General features: G+C 39.6%; 1 pseudogene; it reads left to right on the forward strand.

The window, feature by feature from the left end:
* Nucleotides 1-2,224: 2,224 nt before the first annotated feature.
* On the forward strand, nucleotides 2,225-10,839 carry LOC124029196 (annotated as a pseudogene).
* The last annotated feature ends 1,601 nt before the right edge of the window (nucleotides 10,840-12,440 follow it).

Here is a 12,440-nt window from a genome sequence, read left to right on the forward strand (position 1 = left end):
ATATCAAATGTAGCCTAACATTTGCATATATATATATATATATAATTAAGAGATTAATCATTTAATTTTTCACTTTCATCCAAAAAATGAAATAATTAGAGGAATAAAACCACTTTGAAAATTAACTTGGTGCCTTGAATGGTGAATCTTATTAATTTACTCTATTGAAAAAATAAGAGAATGCTCTCTTTATTGGGTATTCAATATAAAACAATAAGGCTGTGATTCAATCTGATTAACTTTGTCGGGCTACAGTATTGACAGTTTGTTAAATACATGCAGCAGGATGATTTTGTCACACATGAACACTTGCTAAAATGGACAATGGTTGTGGCATTTATGACGTTTGACAGACATTGATGTTGTTTGACAGATATACATTTACAGTATAATGGGCAACCTAATCTATTCTCCAACATGAGTGTCTTGGTATATTTTTCTAACATCTTTGAATTATTGATTGTTGTGTAAACATGTTCATGACAATCTACAATTCAACCTCTGATGCTAGTTCAAAAGGCACAGTAGTGTGCTAATTTTTGTATTAGCCTTGTTAATGTCAAAGACGGATATATGACATAGGTGTGTAATTCGTTGCTCAGAGCACCACGTCATTACTTATGACTTTGGTGAACTATTCTGCACTACGAAGGCAAAATGCATTCACTACAATTTGGTTAAAACAATTAGTTAAGAATGAAATCAGGCTTTGTAGTATCTGTTTTATATTCTGACTAAGTGTACTGGTTCAATTATGTTCTGTTTCATAGAAAATGAAGTGTGACATTTGCAGTAACTAGAAAATCCAATGATTGTATTGTTTTAAACAGCAGTAACTGAAGTTACTACACTTTAGCATTGTTTCACCTTTTAACTGCAGTTACCTGCTCTGCCACACAAAGGCATAGAGCAGTAACTACGCAAACAGTGAAACAGAGAACATGGCTTAAATGTATTTGCTGTCCAGCCAAATATGCTGTAGGTAGATAAATGACAATGCACTGATGTATTATCTTATTAAGACGTACTTTTCTATGCATATCAAGCATGACCACTGATTTGACCTATGACCCCCAAGTCAAATAAATGACCATACAAAGTCGAATAGAAAACCACAAAGAAAGTTGGATAAACAGATTGTAGATACTCACAAAGTCAAACATTTGTTTATGTATAAACATTCTATGTCATGGAAATAGTCATCTTATGGTGGAAAAATGCTTTGTAGGTACAATATAACATTCAAAACATGAAAACATAACATAAATACATTTCTCTCATCTGTTTCCATCAAACAGAAACAACAAAGAAGTAGCTTGTAGATACTGTACTTTGCCTTTATTACCCGTGTAGTTGTTTAAGGTCATGCAAAGGCAGATTGCAGTGTCTCGTTTTAGGGGTCATAGGAGGTCAAATCCGTGGTCATCGTTGATATGCATAAACATTACTTCATAATATGATGATACATCCATGCATTATCACTACCATCTACCTTCGACATATTTGGCTGGCTATCAAATAAAACTTTAAAGCCATTTTTCTCAGTTTCACAGTTGGGGTAGTTAATGCATTTTGCCTTTGTAGGGCAGTATAAACATTAAGGCATATGAAACGCTATAAATGAGAATAGTAACAGAACATCAGATTGTTGAGTCAAAAATCAATGGTCCCCATTTACAAGACTGAAAAGATATAGCCTTTGGTTTGTAATGTGAACCATTTCTTTATTCAACTTGATTTCTCAAACATGATTCAAAGGCATATGTCTTAGCACCGTCTTGTGGAGAAAGACACAGGGAGCAATGTCAGTATTAAAGAACAATCTGGGATTGGTACATCGAGGTCTACATCAACAGTATTTCTTGTTAGGAGGACCTTGAACATGGGTACATCAAGAATTAATCTCTTAGCTGAGTAGTTTGATAACTCTTGGGGATTTTTTTTAATATATTTTATTCAGACAGTGAATTGCTGTGTACCAATAGTATCCATTTCTCCTGAAGTGTTCACAACTTCCCACAAGCATTAGATAGGTGGCGGCATGGGCTAGTGCCATTTCCACCATATTTTTTCAAATCAGTGAAGGGAAGTGAACAACTGCACACTTTAGGAGGAAGGAGAGATAAGTAGATAATATAATTGGAACATACTGTAGCCCTTTGTCAACGACCGCAGCAAGTGACATCAGATTGGAGGAGCCGTTTGAAACCACAAGGCCCACGTGATGGTGTTGCACTCATATCTTTATCTCTTTTCCAACTGAATAAAAATATCTTCAGGTTCAATAGAGGACACATCAGAATCATCATAGAAATGTCTCTAGTATCTGTTGTCATTATTTACTTACTTTATTTAAGTAAGTGTCTGTCCATCACTTACAGTTTTTTCCTACAATTCAACCTGGTCAAGGAGCAAATGGAAATGACTAGAGGGAAATAGTTCCTGTCTGAATTTAAGTCTATGATTGATGCAAATATTGTGGACACGTATTTGCTTTTAAGTTCTGCTAATGTATTTTTGTCTCAGTGTGTTGATGTTGTGATTTTGTCTTTGCAGTTGCAGTGGCAGGGCAGAAATTGGACCAGGAGATTTCATGGACTAAGAAAAAGGGAGAGGCTGTGTCCTTCAGCTGCAAATACAATGATCAGTGTGGATCGTATGTCTTCTGGTACCAGAAGAAAGACAGAGAACCCTTACCTTGATTCTCGACATCGCAAAGAGTACCTGCGCCGTTGATGCAAGCTACAACCATCCTCAAAAATATGATTTCATCCGTGAGAAATAACAGATGTGATCTGAAGATCCAGTTAGTTAAAGTCTCTCATTCTGCCACCTACTACTGTGCCTGCTATCTTTCTAGAGCCCACAGTGAGAACTGATCCACACACCCTGTACACAAACTCTGTGGTTATAATCAAGCTCTGAACTAATGGAGGAGAAAAAACAAGTTATTTTTGAACAGTAGGGAGGAACTGTTTGAAATGACACTCCCAGCTGGTGTTTCACCTCTGATCTTCATTATCGACGGTATGATACAAACCATACTTCAGTAAAGATCTGTGAAATCAATTAGATTTTCAGTGATCATTTATTTATCATAATCATATTGTTTAATGTTATAATTTTATATAGCTTTTGATTTTCTCAATTCTTAAGCACATATTCACTGAACATGGAATGTGGTATAACAATATATTACATTTTCTGGGCAAGTGGTTCATCCAAATATTTGAATGAAGTAACTTCAGTTTTTAGTGATCCCATTTCTGTTTTCCAGAGGCTGCTTCAGGACAGTGGCTGCAACAGGACCAAATATCAGAGACTAGGAGAGAGAGACATACAGTGGGGCAAAAAAAGTATTTAGACAGCCACCAATTGTGCAAGTTCTCCCACTTAAAAAGATGAGAGAGGCCTGTAATTATGACAGACAAAATGAGAAAAAAAATCCAGAAAATCACATTGTAGGATTTTTAATGAATTAATTTGCAAATGATGGTGGAAAATAAACTTGGTCATCTACAAACAAGCAAGATTTCTGGCTCTCACAGACCTGTAACTTCTTCTTTAAGAGGCTCCTCTGTCCTCCACTCGTTACCTGTATTAATGGCATCTGTTTGAACTTGTTATCAGTATAAAAGACACCTGTCCACAACCTCAAACAGTCACACTCCAAACTCCACTATGGCCAAGACCAAAGAGCTGTCAAAGGACACCAGAAACAAAATTGTAGACCTGCACCAGGCTGGGAAGACTGAATCTGCAATAGGTAAGCAGCTTGGTTTGAAGAAATCAACTGTGGGAGCAATTATTAGAAAATGGAAGAAATACAAGACCACTGATAATCTCCCTCGATCTGGTGCTCCACGCAAGACCTCACCCCGTGGGCAAAATGATATCAAGAACGAGCAAAATCCCAGAACCACACGGGGACCTAGTGAATGACCTACAGAGAGCTGGGACCAAAGTAACAAAGCCTACCATCAGTAACACACTACTACCAGGGACTCAAATCCTGCGGTGCCAGACGTGTCCCCCTGCTTAAGCCAGTACATGTCCAGGCCCGTCTGAAGTTTGCTAGCCTCTACTGACTCCCAAACCTGCATGCGGGAGCGTAATCATCGCCTGACACTAATTAGCATAACGCAACAGACATAAATATCCCTAGAAAATATTCCTATTCATGAAAACCACATTGGAGAATACGTAGAAAGCGTAAGCTTGTTCATAGCACATTACAGCTCTATAGGGACTCATTGGCAACGCAGCGCTTTCAAAATATGGGGCACTTCCGGATTGGATTCTTCTCAGGCTTTCGCCTGCAACATCAGTTCTGTTATACTCACAGACAATATCTTTACAGTTTGGGAAATGTAAGGGCATTTGAAGATGAAGCGTGGCTGGGTCTTTCAGCATGACAATGATCCTAAACACACCACCCGGGCACGAAGGAGTGGTCGTGTGAGGGTGTCAGAGATAGTCAGAATGAATGTCATCTGTTACAAGCAAGTTATTGACTCCATGAACATTTTTTCTTAGGCTACATATGCTATCGCTTTTGTAAAAAAAAAGGCGACCAAATTACCACTCCATCGACGGGGAGATTGCGTGATAAACCTCCAGGAGAACGCTGCACTTCCCAGGAGTCACGTGTACCCATTGTCACAGGAGAGACATTAGCTATGGCGACATATGTCACGGAATCTCTGAGACAGGGATACATTCGGCCCTCCATGTCACCCGTCTCCTCGAGTTTCTTTGTTGTGAAAAAGGAGGGAGGACTGCGTCCGTGCATTGATTATCGAAGTCTAAATTCGATCACAGTGGATTTAGTTATCCGCTACCTCATCGCTATGGTGGTGGAATAATTCCACGTAGCGCATTTTTTCACGAAACTGGACTCAGAACGTGTATAATCTGGTGCGTATTCGGGATGTAGACGAGTGGAAAACTGTTAAGTATCACATCAGGCCAATATGAGTACTCGTCATGCCATATGGGTTAAAGAATGCTCCAGCCGTCTTTCAGTCCTTTTGTAGATGAGATTCTCAGGGACCTGCATGGGCAGGGTGTGGTGGTGTACACTGATGCCATCTTGATATTTTCTGCCACACATGTCTCCCTGGTGCGCAAGGTACTTGGCCACTGTTGACATGACCTATACGTCAAGGATGAGAAATGTGTGTTCTCCATACGAGCCGTTTCTTTCCTGGGTTATCGTATTTCCACCTCGGGGTGGTGATGGAGGTGTGACCGTGTTAACACCGTGCGTAATTGGCCGACTCCGACCACGGTAAAGGAGGTGCAGTGGTTTTTAGGGTTTGCCAATTACTACCGGAGGTCTCTATGACACTGAGGACCTACTCCCATCCTTCCAGCTTCTAGGCTGGTGGTTCGGGTGGTATGGGAGGTGGACGGGGACATAGGCGGGCGTTGCGGTTGGAACCTGCACCTTCACAGTGTCCTACCGGTCTCAGGTACGTGCCGGTTGGTGTCCATGATAAATTGATTTGAGGCACTGTGTCTCCTCCTGTTCGGTGTGCGCCCAGAGTAAGGCTCCTAGGCACCTGCCTAGAGGGAAACTATAGCCCCTCCCGGTTCCACAACGGCCCTGGTCTCATCTGTCAGTGGACTTTCTTGCTTATCTTCCCCCTTCTCAGGGGAACACTACCATTCTGGTCGTTGTGGATCGGTTCTCTAAATCCTGCCGTCTTGTCCCATTGCCTGGTCTCCTACGGCCCTAAAGACTACGGAGGCTCTATTTACCCACGTCTTCTGGCACTACGGGGTTCCGGAGGACATCGTATCTGATCGGGTCCCCAGTTCACGTCCGTGTTTGGAGGAGATTTATGGAACGTCTGGTGGTCCCGGTCAGCCAGACCTCTGGTTATCACCCGAGAGTAATGGGCAGGTGGAGAGAGTGAACCAGGAAGTGGGTAGGTTTCTGTGGTCGTATTGCCAGGACCGGCCAGGAGAATGGGCAAGGTACGTCCATGGGCGGAGTGGCCCAGAACTGACTCCGTCTCCTCCACGAACATGTCGCCATTCCAATGCGTGCTGGGCTACCAGCCGGTCCTGGCTCCGTGGCATCAGAGTCAGAACTAAGCTCCCTGCGGTGGAGGAGTGGGTACAGCGCTCTAGGAGACCTGGAGGGCAGTCCAGGACGCTCTCAAGCAGGCCGGAGGACGGCAGAACAAGAGCGCTGACCACCACCGCAGTGAGGCACCTGTGTTCGCACCAGGGGACAGGGTCTGGCTCTCGACCCGAAACCTGCCCCTCTGCCTGCCCAGCGGAAGCTGGAGACGCAGTGTGGGGCCATTTAAAGTCCTGAGGAGGATAAACGAGGTGTGTTATAGATTACAACTTCCCTCTTACTATCGCATTAACCCTCGTTTCATGTGTCTCTCCTCAGGTCTGCGGGCTGTGAGCCGCAAGTGTCGGGGGGTACTGTCATGAACTCCCGCCGAAGATGGTGCCTCTTCCTGTTCGGGAGGCGCTCGGCGGTCTCATCGCCGGCCTACTAGCTGCCACCGGTCCCCTTTTCTGCTTCATTTAGTGTTGTCTGATTAGTTGCACCTGTTTCTTGTTTGGGTTTTGGTTTGGGCAAATTAAACCCCGTGAGACCCTCCGGCTTTTGTGTAAACTTTTTTCTGTTATTGTTGTGTGTATATTTGTGGATTCTATTTTCCGAACCGTTTCATCCTGTTTGTTTGGACTGGGTCTTTTAGCGCCCGTGTGTGTGTGGGGTTGACCGACACTCTGTTGTTTGGGAATAAATATCCACGTGTCATCAAAACTACCCTGCCCTCTGCGCCTGACTCCTCCACCTACTACTTCTAGAAGTGCTGACATTTTTGGGGTGCATGAGGCCCCTGAACCTTGTAAACTTAACACAAGCCCTGCCAAACACAGTGCAGACTACTTTTTGACAAGGGAATTTTCACTGTGTATGTACTTGTATTTGGATCTGGTACGAAACTTTTTTGTCACAGGTAAGATATTAATTCCTGATTTTCAGGAGATAAACAAAGCAGTAGTCATTAGAAATGAATAATTCATCCATATGTCTAATCAGTTTCCAAAATAATTGAAAAAACATCCTGCAGCATTGCTCCACAAATATTTATTGTTCAACTTTATTTTTGTTCAACATTATTCATGTTCAACTTATGTTCGAAAATAAAAACAATTATTATGAATTTAAAAGCCTGTTATTAGCCTGTAGAATTGATCATTTTGATTTTCAATTACGCCATATGAACAATTTACAGTATATTTGTTATGCTGGTGAATGAGGACCCAAAAGCGACTTAGCGAAAACAGAGTCTTTATTCCAGTAAATGGCAAAAGTAATAATCCTGGAACACTAAAGAAGAAAACAAAACAGGAAAAAACTTAAATCCACTCGTAGTAACGAGGACAGACTGGAGACTCGACCATTGACTGCAGGTTGCTTCGGGAAGGCACCGACCGTAGCAGACTAAGACACCTGCTCTCACGCAGCATCTGAAGGAGACAAGACACGACAGGGCGAGACAAGGACACAGCACAGCGAACATTATACAAGGATCCGACAAGGACAGAAGTGGAAAACAAGGGGAGAAATAGGGACTCTAATCAGAGGCAAAATAGGGGACAGGTGTGAAAAGACTAAATGAGTGAGTTAGGAGAATGAGGAACAGCTGGGAGCAGGAACGGAACGATAGAGAGAAGAGAGAGAGGGAGGGGGAGAGAGAGGGATAGAAAAAGGGAACGAACCTAATAAGACCAGCAGGGGGAAACGAACAGAAGGGAAAAACACAGGGACAAGACAATATATGACAAAACATGACAATATTGCATGTCACAGAGATATACACCCTCAGTTAAATTTGTGATAGAAATGTAAAGTAATTTGATATCGGGTAAGAATATTGAACTGTTTACTGAACTAGTAATCTTTTGATTTAAATGATTTTGAAAGTTTAATTTACATTATATAGAAATAAGATATTCCAGAAAGCATATTTCTTTTGAAAAAAAAATCTAGTTCATTAATTTATGTATGGAATCAATTGTTTACTTGAATATAGACAGGAAAGCTGGATATAAAACAAATGCTGGGGGACATCATGATTCAACAGACTACCTCTGAAGTCTGACAACTTGTGTGTGATGTCCCTTTATTAAAGAAGACTGTAAATGTTATTGTTTCTCTTGAAAATCAGACAACAATAGTGTACAAAATCCCAAAGTGACGGTCTACCCAGCATCCAAACCTGAGCCAAATAGGAAAACCACCCTGCTATGTCTGGCTAGAGACATGTTTCCAGACTTGGTCAAGATTTCATGGAAGATGGTGGATGAAAATGGCCGAACAGTAGAGGTACCCAAAGCAGAGAGGGAAGAGCTGGAGCAGAGGGAGGAAGGATGGACGACCAGTATGATCATCATTGATAAAGACAAGACATACAGGAACAAATACAGCTTTTCTGTGGAGCATGAAGGGGCGCTCAATATGTTGACATTCCAGAAGGTAAAGACAATCATTGAAATTGTTTTACATTAGTATGTATTATTAATGTAATATGTATTAATGTACATGTTTATATGAGTAGGCAGTCATGTAATCTGAAAATGGAATATTACCTTTTCAAAGTAAAAAAGAAATTCTAGCCTACATAAAAATTGGACCAACACTTGGGAATTGCACAGGAATGTTGTCTAGTTAGTTTCGCAAGTTTAAACAAATCTTGGTTGTTTTTGTGTAACTATTAGTCGATCCCTGACAGTAGCCTACATAATGCTCTGAAAAAAGTATTATTTAATGTGACCTTTTTCCATCACGTTCTCAGAGGAACCAACTGAAGCTTCTCTAACCACCATGGCTGCACCAGCCACTTTGCACGTTACCTATGGTAAGATTGATGTTTATTTACTTCATGCAGGGTTGGGGTTAAATTGAAAAAACGAAATATTAAAATATTTCTTTATTTTGCATTTTTTATGGAATCATGTGTGCATCCGTCTAAAATGGCACATCACCATTTCAAAGTAAAAAGAAAGTATATAACAATTGACTCACACTTGTTAATTGCATAGGAATATTGTGTATGTAGTTGGTTTTGCAAGTAAACAAATAACCTTTTATTTGCATTAGGCTAACTTTTATCTCTAAAGAAACCGGCATAACTTGCCATAACTGTAGCAACAGAGATATGGCATGGCTGGAACTTTTTAATTATCTGACAGTAGATAATGCTCTATTTTTCTTTTTTCATCTCATTCTCAGATGAACCAACTGAAGGTCCTCAAACCACCACGTCTTCACCAACCAGTCTGCAGGTTACCGACGGTAAATATTTAAGTGTATTTCATGCAGTCTAATCAAATAATTAAATGGTGGAAAATATATATAAATGAACCGATTCAGACATGAAGTTGCATTATTCAGGAGTGTAATATGGGTAGATGAGAAGATGTTGAAAAGTGTGATAAAAAGTGATTTAATATGATATATATGGTCAATTTGAGGTGTGGTGCAATAATGATGCTTTGCATGGCCACATCCAAAGGTAAGGGAAGAATGTTTTGTAAAGAGAAACATTTTAAGTCTCGTGACCTGCGGAGAGATGGCACTGTCTAATGAATCTAAAAGTGTTGAAAGATCCAGGTTTCGTGAGACCGCATTCATGATAAACGCTGCATATGTAGGCTTAATTGTAAATAGCCGACAAAGTGCAATCAGAACGATTCAATCCTTTGGCAGGTTCAAAACAAATTGTATTTGTCACATGCGCCGAATACAACAGGTGTAGTAGACCTTACAATGAAATTCTTGCTTACAAGCCCTTAACCATCAATGCAGTTTTAAAAAGATAAGAAATAAAAGTAACAAATAATTAAAGAGCAGCAGTAAAATCACAATAGCAAGGCTATGTACAGGGGGTACCGGTTAGTTGAGGTAATTGAAGAAATAGGCATAGCGGCCTTTAAAGGCAATGTTCTGGTGTTTGTACAGATACCATCCATGTTAAACGTTGCATATGTTGGCTTGTTCGGAAATGGCTTAAAAAAAGGCAATGATGATCAATATTTTATTTACATTTTTTTATATAGAAACAACAGAATACAACAAATACAAAGCAATAGGACCCAGCAAACTCATGAAAAAAAGAGAAAAAAGGAACAAGTTGACAGCAAACAAAAAACAACAGAAAACTGGACAATATTAAATTAAAATCTCTGGCTAATTTACTCTTTTCTTTTCCCCAGATCCCTTCAAGTCCATATGCAGTCTGAACCTGGCCTCTCTGGTTTACACAGTGATGATAGTGAAGAGCATGGTGTACTGCTATGGGCTCTCTTTACTGCTGCACTACAGGAACATGGGATGTAGACCCAAAGCCTCTACACAAATTCATTAAAATGATATCCTTATATAAAGTGTTTCCTTCCTTAAAATTAATATCACATAATATTTACTTTGATGATTGTGGGAGACACCCACTGCAGACACTTGAATATAGTTTAGGTAAGGAGAGCAAATCTTGATGGTAGAAATATGATTGAAATATTGACAGTTTTATTAAAGATGCCTTGCAATATGTCATAGCGTCAAATTACTTTTTTTTACAAAATCTGTATTTGATTTATGCAAAAATGTTTACCTAATCATCATATTTCTTTAAATATGCCCATATTAAATATATAGGCCCTTGAGTTCTAAATATGTATCATTATGCAAAATAATATTTAGTAACTTGTCATGTGTGTAATGAAGTGTATTTTTTCTCGTTTTCTGAAAGTATTTCATATCTTCATATTTCATATTTCACTTCATATTATTTCAGTCATTTACCATGCATAATAGAAAAATCCAGCTTTTTTGCTTTTAAAAACTAAACTGATCTATGAGTGAAATCATTCATTTTGTGATTTTTACATTGATACAATGTTGTTGTTTATTCATATTCTTTCAAATGGGGATGGCTTTAATTATCGCTGCTTTCACGAAAGAAATTTAAAACAAACATGGTTCTGCAATGTATTGTATAGCCTACATTTTGTACAGTTCCGTGCTATTTTGAATGAGGAAACTGTCACCATAATAAAAAATTAAGGTTTCTTAAAACCCCAAAAACATTGTATGTTTTCTAAGATCATATATTCTAATTTTTAGAAAATGTTATTTGAATGAATCGCATCAGAAGATCCCCTATTCTCTGTTTTCTTCCTGTTTGCTTAAATTTGCATGTTCCGACGCAGGTGTTGAGCCTATAGACTCAATAGCAGTGGGAAAATGTGGTTGATATGTTTCTTTGGTTCATTAATGAAAGTTGAAATGGCAGTTACTGGAAACAAGATGCAGCTGCTTAACCGAAACAAGATAAAGTTGCTTATCCCCAGCTCAAGCGTGTGATGGGCTTTTGGTTATTCAAATTTGAGGGATGTTTCATTTATCTGTATGTTCGGGTCTTGCCATCAAATTTGAGAATATGACAGCGATGGGCAGAAAAGACGATTCCATAATATTAGCCTATGGTTCCTGCATTTGTAGAGTTGGTGGCCTATGGCAAACAGCCTCTTCATAATTCTGTGTAAAGTGTACCGTTTACCTTGAAACAACCAAATTATTTATTTCACTTTATTTCCTCTGTAAGTTTTGAGAAGGTTGTAGATATATTCCAATGAAGTTAGATCTATAATTTTGAAAACAATAAGTACAAGTGGGAAAGCCTTAAGATTTTTCTGGGATAGGGGGCAGCATTTTCACTTTTGGATTAAATGCGTGCCCAGAGTAAAGAACCTCCTACTCAGTCCCAGATGCTAAAATATGCATATCACTAGTACTATTTGATAGAAAACACTCTGAAGTTTCTGAAACTGTTTGAATGATGTATGTGAGTATAACAGAACTCATATGACAGACAAAAACCTGAGAGGAAATCCAAACAGGAAGTGAGAAGTCAATTTTCAAAACACTGCCTATTGAAATCCCTGTTAGTTATGGACGTGCATGCACTTACTTCCTAGGGCTTCCACTAGATGTCACCGTCTTTAGATCCTGGTTTTAGGATTCTACTATAAAGGAGGGCTCATAGGAGCTCTTTGAGTGAGTGGTCGGACAGAAAGCATCGGTCTAATGACGAGAGAGTATGCTCCGTTCCAATGCTTTTCTTCAGGCAATGAAATTCTCCGGTTGGAATCTTATTGATGTTTAATGTTAAAAACATCCTAAAGGTTGATTGCATACATCATTTGACTTGTTTCTACGACCTGTAACAGAACTTTGAGTTTTTGTCATGGAGGAAGTGCACGCATCATGAAGATGGATTACTGGGCTGAACACACTAACAACAAGTGGCTAAATGATGGACTTTATGGAACTTTATGGAACAAATCAGTCAAATCAGTCATTTATTGTCGAACTGGGATTCCTGGGAGTGCCTTCTGATGTAGAT

This window comes from Oncorhynchus gorbuscha, unplaced genomic scaffold (genome assembly GCF_021184085.1).
Source record: "Oncorhynchus gorbuscha isolate QuinsamMale2020 ecotype Even-year unplaced genomic scaffold, OgorEven_v1.0 Un_scaffold_5782, whole genome shotgun sequence".
Taxonomy (NCBI): Eukaryota; Metazoa; Chordata; class Actinopteri; order Salmoniformes; family Salmonidae; genus Oncorhynchus; species Oncorhynchus gorbuscha.